This window comes from Rana temporaria, chromosome 11 (genome assembly GCF_905171775.1).
Source record: "Rana temporaria chromosome 11, aRanTem1.1, whole genome shotgun sequence".
Lineage (NCBI taxonomy): Eukaryota > Metazoa > Chordata > Amphibia > Anura > Ranidae > Rana > Rana temporaria.
This window is the reverse complement of record NC_053499.1, coordinates 137,229,689-137,243,383: the sequence shown is the minus strand read 5'-3', so window position 1 is coordinate 137,243,383 and position 13,695 is coordinate 137,229,689. Positions and strand designations below refer to the sequence as shown.

Genomic DNA, 13,695 nt, shown 5'->3' with positions numbered 1-13,695 from the left:
AAAAAGGTCACATCCATAAAGAATAACGGATTACATATTGTTCTCAATTATCAGCTCCTTGCAGATTATACCTTGATAATTTTATGCATGATCTTCAATTGTGTTTAACCAGAGCCACCCATCACAATATGGTGCAGGGCTCTCAACCTAAAGTGCCCCTAATGCTGTTCTAAAGGACTGAATGGCAGGTGCCCGGAAAAATACAAAACTAAAAAGAAACCCATCTGGCAGGTGTTGAGGCAAATATTTGCTTGCATTAAGAGCCTTAGGCCCCATACACACGAGAGGATTTCAGAAGATTTCTATGCGATGGCGTGTACACACCATCGCATTGAAATCCGCGCCGAAATCCTCTGGCAATGACGTGTCGCGCCGTCGCCGCGATTATGACGCGGCGATGGGCGCGATGCTGTCATATAAGGAATTCCACGCATGCGTCAAATCATTACGACGCGTGCCGGGAATCCCTTTGGACGGATGGATCCGGTGAGTCTGTACAGACGAGCGGATCCATCCGTGGGATCCGATTCCAGCAGATAGATATGCTGTGCATGTCGACAAATATTTATCTGCTGGAATTCGGAAATATCCGCGGATAAATATCCGCCGGAGTGTACACACCATAGAATCTATCCGCTGAAACCCATTCGATGGGATTTATCTGCGGATAGATTCTATCGTGTGTACGGGGCCTTAAGAGTGCTCGCTTCGGCAGCACATATAAAAATTGGAACGATACAAAGAAGATTAGCATGGCCCCTGCGCAAGGATGACACGCAAATTCGTGAAGCGTTCCATATTTAAAAAAAAAAAAAAGAGCCTTAAGAACTGCTGTTATTTGATATTTTGGTGTTGCTCAAATACCTTGTCCACCGCCACATAATGTGTTTCCTCCCACTGACCCCATAATCCCCACAGAACATTGTAGGAATGTAGGGGTAAAAAGGAGGGACCGGCTCTCCTTTTTTGAAAAATACTTCTTCCATGTAACTTTGGGCATGGCAGTAAAGTATTCTTTGGCTACATACTTTCAAAAAGTTAGAAAGTAGGGTCAGGTGTTTGATTAACCAATTATACTAAACAGGTGCCAATGATCATCCATTTCATATGTAGGTTAAAACAGAGTCATTAACTGAAACAGAGACAGCTGTGTAGAAGGCTTAAAACCGGGTGAAGAACAGCCAAACTCTGCTACTAAGGTGAGGTTGTGGAAGGCAATTTCATGTCACAGGTCATACACCATGACAAGACTAAGCGCAGCAGCAAGACACAAGGTTGTAATGTTGCATCAAGAAAGGTTTCTCCCGGGCAAAGATTTCAAAGCAGACTGGGATTTCAAGATGTGCTGTTCAAGCTCTTTTTATGAAGCACAAAGAAACAAGCAATGTTGAGGACTGTAGACGCAGTGGTCAGCCAAGAAAACTTAATGCAGATGAAAGACATGTCATGCTTACTTCCCTTCAACATCAGAAGATGTCCAGCAGTGCCATCAGAACAGAACTGGTGGGATCCAGGTACAGCCATTTACTGTTTAGACAAGTCTGACCAGAAGTGATCTTCATGGAAGAATTGGGGCCAAAAGCCATACCTCCGACTTGGAAACAAGTCTAAACGACCCAACTATGCACAAAAACATAGGAACTGAGATGCAGAAAATGGCAGCAGGTGCTCTGGACTTATGAATGAGGTTTAAATATTTGTCTGTAGAAAAAGGCAGTTAGTTCACAAAGGGCTGGAGACTGGTAGACTAATTGGTGTCTGTAAGCATCAGTGAAGTGTGGTGGAGGTTCCTTGCAAGTTTGGGGCTGCATTTCTGCAAATGGAGTTGCAGATTTGGTCAGGATCAATGGTGTGCTTAATGTTATGAAATGCAAGCAGATACTTATCCATCATGCCATACCATTAGGGAGGTGTGTGATTGGTCCCCAGTTTTTTCTGCAGCAGAGTCCCCAAACATACAGACAATATATGTTAGATCCGCCAAAATTAGCCTAAGATCCGACTGGCGTAAGTCTCTTACACCGTCGTATCTTAGGGTGCATATTTACGCTGGCCGCTAGGTACCGCTTCCGTTGTTTTTGGCGTAGAATATGCAAATGACCTAGATACGCTGATTCACAAACGTACGTGCGCCCGGCGGAATTTTTTTACGTTGTTTGCGTAAGGCTTTTCCGGCGTAACGTTGCTCCTGCTTCTATGAGGCGTACGCAATGTTAAGTATGGACGTCGTTCCCGCATCAAATTTTGAATTTTTTACGTCGTTTGCGTAAGTCGCTCGCGAATAGGGCTAGACGTAATTTACGTTCATGTCGAAACCAATACGTCATTGCGGCGTACTTTGGAGCAATGCACACTGGGATATGTACACGGACGGCGCATGCGCCGTTCGTAAAAAACATCAATCACGTTGGGTCACCACCCATTTACATAAAACACGCCCCCCTCATACTCATTTGAATTAGGCGCACTTACGCCGGCCCCATTTACGCTACACCGCCGTAACTTAGGAGGCAAGTGCTTTGTGAATACAGCACTTGCCTCTCTGATTTACGGCGGCGTAGCGTAAATACGATACGCTACACCGCCGTAACAATGCGCCCGGCTACCTGAATCTAGCCCTATATATTTTAGGTTTAGTTACTCTTGAAAAAATAACAAAACTCCTTCCTTCTTCCCTGCTCCTTCTTTGATTGTCATCATAATCGTGCATTGTAAACATCAACTGGAAAGTTAGTACAGCTGCAAAACCGTTGACAGGTGTATTAGTCAAATTAAAGTACTTAGCGACATCTTGAGAGCTTTAATGACTGAGGATTTCACTATCCTCAACGAAGAAGTACAGAAATAAAATATTAAATCAGGGAACAACAATGAGAACTACCAGCTTAGCTCATTGCCATAATGCCTCAATCGCAAGATGAGCATATCTGAGCTTGTAATTTCCTCTTGAAGGGAAGTAAATTTGACAAGCCTAGCTAAAATTAAAGTAATGATCGACATCTCGGAGAGAAAATCCATTGTCTCTGCCATTTATTCCGACAGCGCTTTTTTCGATGAACACTTTTTTTTCTTTGTCTTACCTAACATAACTTCAGGATACATATAGAACACTTAAAGGATGACTTATTTTATTAACAAAAGGTGCCACTGCAGTAGGCATTCAGTGTTCTTCCAGTGTATACATTCGAGAACAACTTTTAGAAGCAGCTATTTTTTTCCTGACATCTTCCAGTGCTCTAGCAGTAGAATAGTTATAAAGTGGCAGGCACATATTCTGGAATAAGAACATGTAGGTGGGGTCTGTGACCTTCTGGCCCATAGTGAATAATGACCAGGTTGATACAATACATATAGATATTGTTCACATGGGCAGCTAGAGGGTGGTAAAGCAGGTGACTGTCCCCCACCCACCCAAAAAATAGAAGTATATTTTAGCCACTCAGCAATGGCTGTACTAGCCGCAATGCTTTGCTTCATGGCCACAACAAAAATTAAATGGCATGTTGAATTCAATGGGCAGTACTGCTGCCAAACCCAACCTATTCAACTAATTGATGCCATGCCACAACTGCTCTGTAATCGTGGGTGATGCATGTGGTTGTGGTGTGGTGGATCCACATTTTGAGGGTTAAACAGGCAGGGAGGAAGAGATATATCCCCTTCTCATTGCCTGTCAAATGCCCTCTAAAAAATTATCCCACAGTGTATTGCTTTAAGGAAGGGCAGCAATAATAGCCGCATATGTCAAAGTGCCCTAAGGATGACTGTCTGGCATCTCTAGCTCTTGGAGAAGCTCTGGAAGATAAAGGCGGCAAATGAAAGAACTACTGTTGTGTGTAGGAGGTTTGCTTACACATCTGCCTATTGCAGTGGCTCTTATTATTAGACATGTGCACACTGAAATATTTTGTTTCGGAATTTTGTTTGCGTCCGAAAAATACATTTATTTAGTTACTCCCGAAATTCGTTTTTATTTATTTTGTTTTGTTAAAAAATGCATTGGTCCGAAAATCCAAATTAATTAAGGCCGAATCTGTCATTGAAGGCTTATGGTGTCCGTCGAATGTTCTAAGAAGATTCGTCGAAGCAGCTAAACTGTACGTCGCCGCAATTGTACATTTCCAGTCGAATGCTCTGCCCATAAGCTGTAGTAGAATTCTAATGACAAGTAATAATAATTATATTTATTAATTATTATTACTAGTCGACCAACATTAAAATTCTTCTATAGCCTATGGGCGGAGCATTTGACCATAAATGTCCGTTCGTGGCGAACGTATGTTTTTACCTGCTTCGTTGAATTTTCATGTCTCTATTATGTTAAATCTTTTCTCTGTCAAATAATCTTAGACTAATAGAGTTAGGTTAGCCACATTCGACCACAGGTTTGATAGATCGCTATTGTCACCGTCATATTGAATCTTCTATCTATATCAAACTATCGTCACAACGAAACAAAAATAAAGCATTTTTTATGTCAGATCTTTTGGATTCTGCACATTCGTTATTGTTTGTTAAAACAAATGTGAAAATCCCTAAAATTCGGATGCACATGTCTACTTATTATTAAAGAAGACCTTTCATTTTATATAGCGGTCCCCAACCTTTTTGGCATGTGGAGGAAAATTGTGCCAAGGACTGGTGTTAGCGATTCAATCATCAAGACATCATGGTTGATATGGTGTCAGGATGATTGAAGCACATTGTTTGTATTATGATGCAGCTTGTCACTTGCCACTTCACCTGCCTACAGATGCAGCAATTTCCTTGCCACGTCGCCTGACTTCATATGAAGCTTGTCACTTTCCCTGTCGCCTGCCACCAGATGCATCTTGTCATTTGCCGTGCTGTCTGCCACCAGATGCAGCTGATCACTTGCCATGTTGCCTGTCACCAGATGCAGGTTGTCACTTGCCATCACTGTCTGCCACCAGATGTGAATTGACATATGCCATGTTGCCTGCCACCAGATGCAGCTTGTCACTTGCCGTGCTGCCTGCCACCAGATGCAGCTTGTCACTTGCTGTGCTGCCAGCCACCAGATGCAGCTTGTCACTTGCCATGTTGCCTGCCTTCAGACGCAGCTTATCACTTTCCACCATCGCCTGGACCTGGAATATTTGCTAAGAAAGGAATAGCATCTGGAAGGGGCACACCAGAAACTGCTAGAACACAGTATGCAGCATGCCAAAAAATCAGCAGTGGAAACTCCAGAGATTGCCGTCTCCAAAGCTGAAGTGCTGACAACAGGTCAGAGCGCTGCTAACCTCTGCCCAGAACCGATACCATCTTCTGGGTTCTATGGGCAGGAGATGGTAAACCTCTATGCCCAGACACCAGTTCCAGAGACTGGGGATTTAATAAACTTCTCTGCTGAGGAAGGACAACCTGGTGAGCCTTCAGCCGAAGAGCTGGCATCAGGGCCAAACATCACTGAGCTTTGCACAGCACCAACAGCAGCCTCTTCATCTTCATCTTGCCCATCGAGGGATAGTAAACGTTGTCTCTGGAAATCCTCAGGTGGCCTTGGTCCATGGTGGTGACGGAAAAGGTCTTTCCTTCCCAAGTTATTTGCAGTTTGGTAGGATAATTCCATCAAATTTACAATGTTGTGGTTGTGGAGTGGTTTAGTAACCATGACTAGATTGCTCCTGTGCTGCAAGGTGTGTTTCGATAGAACAGCGAAGAACGTAAGACCATGCGTACTTTCTGGTATCCTATCTGGATTTGTAGATAAGGCATTAACTTGTCTTTGGTTGAGAAAAAATTAATGCAGACAATGGCATCTGTGAGGGAATCCCTGTGAGACGCTGGGCACATAGATGTGCATGCGTGTCCCTCCTGTCCTTTGGCTTCCTCTGTCTCATCCTTAGTGGGGCCAGGACAGGAGATATAAAAGAGGCCAACCTCGTCAATTCAGTCTCCTATCAGGTACATGGCAGTGTCTCTAGGGAGATGCTCAGATAGGTGCTTGGGTTTTGGGAGTCTATGTATGTGATTGATTGCCAAATCTTGAAGCGCAAATCTGGAAGGTCATTTCTGAGAATTTTAGTGAAGAAAGTTTGGAGCTCATAATATTTAAAGCATTAGGGTTAAAATATCTGTGTGGATAGTGCTTCTCAAAGAAACCAACATATCTTTTAAAGTTGTATCCATCACAGGCTGGTTGGATGTGGGAATACAGTATGGAGTCCTGCAACTCCCTGGTGTCATCTAATGAGAAAACCGGCCGCCCTTGATCTTTTCTCTTCCTAGACATGATCCTGGAGGGTGCACGATATTGTAGGGCTAAAACCACCGCTCCCAAATGCCCAGAATAGCTGAATTTTGCCCCGGCAGACAACATGTCCATTTTCAGGCTACGATTAATTTCTTAACTTTCCTCTAACATTACAAATCTTAACTTTTTGAGTTTAGGTCCACTTTAAAGCAGTTGGTTATCCAAATCTCATACATGCTTCTTGTTTGTACAAATGCACTATATTTTTTTCAATTAGCCAGTTTTCACATTTTGTGTTAGATGCTTGAAAGGCATACTGTTTGCTAAGTTTAGACCTGTGACTTTACGGTACAGATACACCTAAGAATACAATGACATTTGTCAACTTGATTAAACTGACACACACAGCTAATTTTGAGCTCCTTTGTAAGTAACACTACAATACAAAGTTCTCCTCTGTAAACCAGGTAAATGATTTATTTTCAGATTCACATGAAGAATGACAAAAAAGAAATGACAGGCACATAGTTTTGGGTTAAATTAACCTGGAGATACGGTCTCGCAATGCACAATGACCTCATTCTCTCATTCACTGTCTCCCTATTCATCAAATCACAATCATAAAGATTAAAATTGAATCTGGCTTACTTCCAGAGATGATCATGAACTGAGATTCAATGAAAGCTCGTGTGGGAATACGGTGGTGTAGCCATCTTTATCAACATGTATTCATTTATTTAAAATAGCTTTTCATCTTTTTTTGCACATCCATTTAACTGCAGTATAAGTTTTGTCAGTGAAAAAAAAACTCACTCATATATATATATATATATATATATATATATATAGCTACTTTTAAAAGATAACAAAACCACTGGGTGAAATTTGTGTCCCTGGCCCACCCCTTTCATTCATTGGAATCATTTGATTTATTTTACTTAACTCAGCATCACATGTTGGCACCACCTAGGGTAGTCTGTATGCAAATACAGGCTGCATAGGAATGACCCCTCCTTCAGACTGATATCTACCCATCAAATTATTTTTAATAATTGCATAACTCCACCTAAGAACCAATTCACTTCTTACATCAAGACTGCGGGCTCTTGAGAGGGGTACTGAGGCAGGGTAATATGATGTTTTCTGTAAGCTATAAACAGCACTCTTCCCTCTAGCCATGATCCGCCTGCAAAGCATGAAGACACGAAAAGAGTTTTTCTTTTTTTTTAAATCATCAGTTTAACACTTGTTAACCACGTTACTCACAATCTGAGGTTCTACTGTGTATATATATATATATATATATATATATATATATATATATATATATATACTGTATTTATCAGCGCATAACACACACTTTTTCCCCCTGAAAATAGGGGGAAAATTGCAGTTGCGTGTTATACGCAGATAGTGTACCTTGGAAGGTAAAAAGGGGGACGAACACAGCAAGAATTAATAAGCCGTCATCTCCTGTTCGGCTCTCATGTCACACACACAGTCCTGCCTCTGCCACTGGCATTGGACCAGTGTTCTGTGTATCACAGGAGCTGGTCCAATGCTGAAGGCGGAGGCGGGACTGTGTGTGTGTGACTGCCGAGTGAGAGCCAAACAGACGGAATTCACAAGCCGCCATCTCCTGTTCGGCTCTCACGTCACAAACAAAGTCCCACCTCCGCCACTGGCATTGGACCAGTGTTCTGTCTATCACAGGTGCTGATCCAATGCCGATGTTGGAGGCGGGACTGTGTGTGTCTGTGTGACTGCCAGTGCCGAGTGAGAGCCGAACAGGAGATGACAGCTCTGTGATTTCATGCTCTGTCCAGGCTGCATTGATGGTGAGGTTGCATTGAGGCTAAAAAGGGGCATTGATAAGGCTGCATGATGATATGGGCATCGATAAGACTGCATGATGAGATGGACATTGATAAGGCTGCATGATGAGATGGGCATTGATAAGGCTGCATGATGAGATGGGCATTGATAAGGATGCATGATGAGATGGGCATTGATAAGGATGCATTATGAGATGGGCATTGATAAGTCTGCATGATGAGATGGGCATTGATCGGGCTGCATGATGAGATGGGCATTGATAAGGATGCATGATGAGATGGGCATTGATACGGCTGCATGATGAGATGGGCATTGATAAGGCTGCATGATGAGATGGACATTGATAAGGCTGCATGATGAGATGGGCATTGATAAGGCTGCATGATGAGATGGGCATTGATAAGGCTGCATGATGAGATGGGCATTGATAAGGATGCATGATGAGATGGGCATTGATAAGGCTGCATGATGAGATGGGCATTGATAAGGCTGCATGATGAGATGGACATTGATAAGGATGCATGATGAGATGGGCATTGATCAGGCCACATTGATCAGGATGCATTTGTGAGATGTGCTGCAGATGGGCATTCATCAGGCTGCAGATGGACACTGACCCTTATTTAAATTCAAAGTTGTTTAGTTAAAAATGTTATTTTTTTCCTGAAACTTCCCTCTTAAAATGTAGGTGCGTGTTATACGCCAATAAATACGGTATATGGGCTAGATTCACATAGATTTTGGCGGGCGTAGCCTATCTCAGATACACTATGCCGCCGTAAGTTAGAGCAGCAGGTCCTGTATTCACAAAGAAGTTGCGCTCTAACTTATGGCGGCGTAGTGTAACTGGGCCAGTGTAAGCCCGCCTAATTCAAAATAGGCTGGTTGGGGGCATGTTCTATGCAAAATACTATTGACCCCACGTATTTGACGTTTCTAACGAACGGCGCATGCGCCGTCCGTGGACGTATCCCAGTGCGCATGCTCCAAATTACGCCGCAAAGACTCGACGTGGTTTCGACGTGAACGTAACTTACGCCCAGCCCCATTCACGGACGACTTACGCAAACGACGTAAAATGTGAAAAATTTGACGCGGTTCCAACGTCCATACTTAACATTGGCTGCGACATCTTTTTTGTGGTTTATATTTACGCCTGAAAACGCCTTACGTAAACAGCGTATCTTTACTGCAATGGCTGGGCGTACGTTTCGTGAATAGGCATATCTAGCTGATTTACATATTCTAGGCGTAAATCAGCGTACACGCCCCTAGCAGCCAGCTTAAATATGCAGTTAAGATATGACGGGGTAGGAGACTTACGCCGGTCGTATCTTAGCAATATTTAAGCGTTTCTCAGTTTGAGAATACGCTTAAATATACGACGGCGGGAATTCGGACTTACGACGGCATATATACTGATACGCCCGTCGTAAGTCTACATGAATATGGCTCTCAATATTTACTGTTGGGAACCACTGCTCTAGATTATAGCTGCAGATAGAAATGGGATGGATCAAGGATGTTAAGGTAAAGGGAAATCTCACCTTTGGAGTTGTCCTTAAATATAAGAAACAAGAGAGTAGGTTACTTCATCAGCTACTAAAATATCTGTTTTGGGTGGACTAATGCTTTAAAACATATTAATTTCACAGCACCAGCCTGAGCAAACACAAGTTTACTGAGTCAACAGTTCTGTAATGTTATAAACTGAACCAATATGAACTCAAGTTAGCAAACCAACACTAACAGCAATTTTTTTTTTTTTTAAACTGCTAATTTGTAAAGCTGCAAAATGGTCAATTTACTCAGCATATTTCTCATACTGTAATTTTCATATTGAGAGAAATTTAGAGGGGAGGAAATTGCATTAGCATTCTGTAGTTTTGAAAATTGTGTATTACATATAATAGACTAATGATTACTTTGAAAATGATTACGTCTAAAATTTGTACATCACCCATGCCCTGATCAACAAAAAACATAAATCAGGATGGTAAGAATAAAGCACAGTGTAAAAGTCCACTGTTTAATAAGCATATTTTTTTAGGCACAGGAAGGACAATGATTATGAATAACTGATGATGGATGAACCAAGAACCCAATAAATCCCAGATTTGCTCTGGCAGCATTGGTTGCCATGCCCTAGTGCTGGTCACCACTGGCGGCTGTCTGGTCATATTTACCAATTGTGAAAGATGTTTTGTACTGATATATAACTCTGTGCTGGTTTTGCAAACAAACTATTAGACCCAAAGGGTAAATGGGTGGGTGTGGGGAGAGATAGCATGATTGGTTTATGATGGTGGTGTTAAGAGCAAATAAATTGTCAAAGTTCTCTCACTGGGAACCTGTCCAGAAAATATTCCATGACTGGTACCTCACACATGCTAAATTAACACGTATCTACCCCTCTACAACCAACTGATGCTGGAGAAACTGTGGAAGCTGTTGATCTCCCCTGCACATATGGTGGAATTGCCCCACACTCACTCTTTATTGGTCCAATCTAACTAAGCTCATCCTTTCTATCATCTCAACCTCTTTCTCCTTATCCCCACAAATGGTTATTTTGGGTCTGGTCAATATCCAGACCCAAAAGAACCATTTGTGGCCCCAGAAATCACACACAATAATTTCCCATGTTTTTATAGCTGCCCGCCTAGCTATTTGTCAGAAACCATGAATCAGACCGAGACAGAAGTACAGTTAAATCACAGTTATTTAATAATAAAAATAAAAAGGTAAACCGAGTAAACATATTCAAAACATAGCCAGAGTTCAGTAACCAGATTAGGTAGTCGGCCAAGCCAATGTCCAAGAGCCAGCGATAAAGGTAGTAGTACAGCAAGCAGGATCTGTAGCCAGAGGGAACGTCAGTCAAGCAGGTCTTCAGCAGGAATGCAGGAGAAAGTCTCTTGTGATGTTAACACAGGCGAAAGGCAGAGAGTAAATGAACTGGAAGGCTTTAAGTAGGCAGAGCTGACGAGCAGAATCATCAACAGGTGGATCACTGTGGAGAGATGGGAGCTGGCAATTAGCTGACAGCTGAGCTGACAACATAGAGAAGGAAGGGCTGAGCCCAGCCCTGACACTATTGTGTCCCTTTTGCTTTTCAGGGTCCTAGAAGGTTTGCTTTTCAGGGTCCTAGAAGGTTTGCTTTTCAGGGTCCTAGACTATGGAACACTTTACCAACCAGCATTCGGTTGGAGGAAAACCACCTGACTTTCAGAAGACAGATCAAAACTCTGCTCTTTTGATGTCATGAGACATGAACAACTAGCACCCAGAAGCGATTCAGTTCCCATGCGCCGCGCTTTATAAGTTTTTCATTCATTGATTCATTCATTCATTCATTCATTCATTCATTCATTCATTCATTCATTGCTAGAAAGTGGACATCCCCACTCCCCCCATCTATTTTGTAAGTGATCACACTCCTCAACAACAATTGCCTGATGGAATTTATGTATGCCAAAGCTCACCTACAACTCCCAAAATTTCATAATCACTGGGAACTTTGTCTGACACATCCAAAAAGCCTAAATCTAAAGTGACCTACACCTTCTTTACGGCCTTAATATCCTATCCACAACCAATCTGAACACTTCCATCTGATATAATTCTTTACCTTACTGTTAGCTGACTTCAAATTCATCCCACTATATACATGCAGCAGTTTATCATTGATGTTGCATATAGAAGACAAGAAAATAGGCAACCAAGGCGAGAAAGGGGAGCTGAACACTGTCGTGGAAAGCAGAGAAGAAGGTAGGGCCGGCATCCTAAGATTATCAAGCTAAATGTATGCAGGAACCCTCTAAGAGACAGGAAAGTCGATGTGTAGGTGTGCTTGCACTAGACTAATAGATTAAGGTATTGATGATATTGGATATTGCTTGCTGTGGGGGCACTCAGCAGGAGGGAATTTACAGGAGCGCTAATGAGGGACCCCGAAAAGAGGAGGATCTGGGTTGATCAGTGCAAAACCAGTGCAAAACCAGTGTAAAGAGCAGGTAAGCATAACAAGTTTGTTATTTTTAAAGAAAAAAAAACAGACTTTAGTATCACTTTAATATGGAGTCAAGCTGTAAAAAAATGCTAAGGTTTTTGAATAATCTTGGTGAAAGGTGTTGAGTTTTTTTATTCCACTTTGGTACCTGTACGAGAGGTCTCTTAAGCCCTGTACACATGATCAGTTTGTCCATTGACTGTTTTCATCGAACAAACCGATCGTGTATGGCCCCCAAATGTCTTTTTTCCATTGGTGTAAAAAAATAGAACATGTTTTAATTTTTTTCTATGGGTAAAAAAACGATAGAAAAAAACGATCGTCTGTGTAGTAGAAAAAAGTCGACGCATGCTCAGAAGCATTGAACTTTATTTTTCTCAGCACGTCGTAGTGTTTTACGTCACCGCGTTTTGGCACGGTCCGATTTTTGACTGATGGTGTGTAGGCAAGACTAATGAAAGTCAGCTTCATCTGTAATCTGACGAAAAAATCCATCGGATTAGATTCCATCAGATATCCGATTGTGTGTATGCGGTTTTAGACCCCTTTCATAGTTTTCAGGCACTTTAGCATTGGAACTAGCCTCTGCTAAGCCCCTAAAAAAACGCCTCCTATTCATTCAAGTGTGGCTTTTCACACTGGGGCGGTGCGCTTGTGGAATGTTCCAAAAAGTCCTGCAAGTAGCATCTTTGGGGCAGTTTGGGAGCTCCCTGTATTTAGAGCTCCCAAAACATTCTGCCCAACGGGCAGTGGAAGCCTGAAAATTGCTTCGGAAGCATTGCAACTCTGGAGTTTTAAACCCCTTTCTTTGGGGTTAAAGACAGCCCGCTAGCGGCCAAAAAGTGCAGTTTAAACAGCGGTAAAGCGCCGCTAAAACGAGCGATTCTTTAGCGCTAACACGCCTGTGGCCCCAGTGTGAAAGGGGTCTTATTGAACAAGAAGGGTAAACACTGGTCCAATATAAAACACTAGCCAATAGACATACCTTGGGTGGCCAATTGTCACACACGATTGACTGCCCATTCATATTTGTGGCCACTTGCAAAAGACTTGGACAAACAACCTTTTTTTATTTTTCCATTTCCATTCCGTTTTTTTTTTCTTTATTTTACATTTTATCATTATTAGCACCACAAAGAGTAGATTGAGGGTTGTGATGTAACACGTACAATATAGTATAACTTATAAATAAAGTTCACAAAGTTAAAGAATCAAATATTTAACCACAGGAAACTGTCAGAATGGCCAGAATAAATATATATTTGGGTTTATTTGAAGCACAAAGTACAACCCTAAGCAACATTAGGACACACTATTCTAGAGTGTGTGTTGCCATAGTAACCTTTCCCAGCTATGAACACTTTAATCTTATGGATTAGTGTTAAGTGTGTATTGTGAATGTTTAAAGCCTATATTCATGGTACTCAAGAGATTATTTTAAAGTTGAGAAAAAACAGAGCAAAGACAAAAGGGACAAAAGGAACACTTTTTGTTCAGTGTTATAAAAAAAATCCTTATAGTACTCAGTGGACGATGACCTGCTAGTACAGTATAATCTTTTATCAATTTCGGAAATAAGAACACCCAACAATTCCCTTTCATAAGGTATCTGAAGGTAGGCAAAGTG

At 41.9% G+C, this 13,695-nt stretch overlaps 1 non-coding gene across 1 annotated transcript; it reads left to right on the top strand.

Annotated features, from left to right (window-relative positions):
- The first annotated feature begins 701 nt into the window (after positions 1–701).
- Positions 702–804, top strand: LOC120918049. Its single transcript, XR_005744264.1, has one exon. It is a non-coding gene; the product is annotated as a U6 spliceosomal RNA (small nuclear RNA).
- The last annotated feature ends 12,891 nt before the right edge of the window (positions 805–13,695 follow it).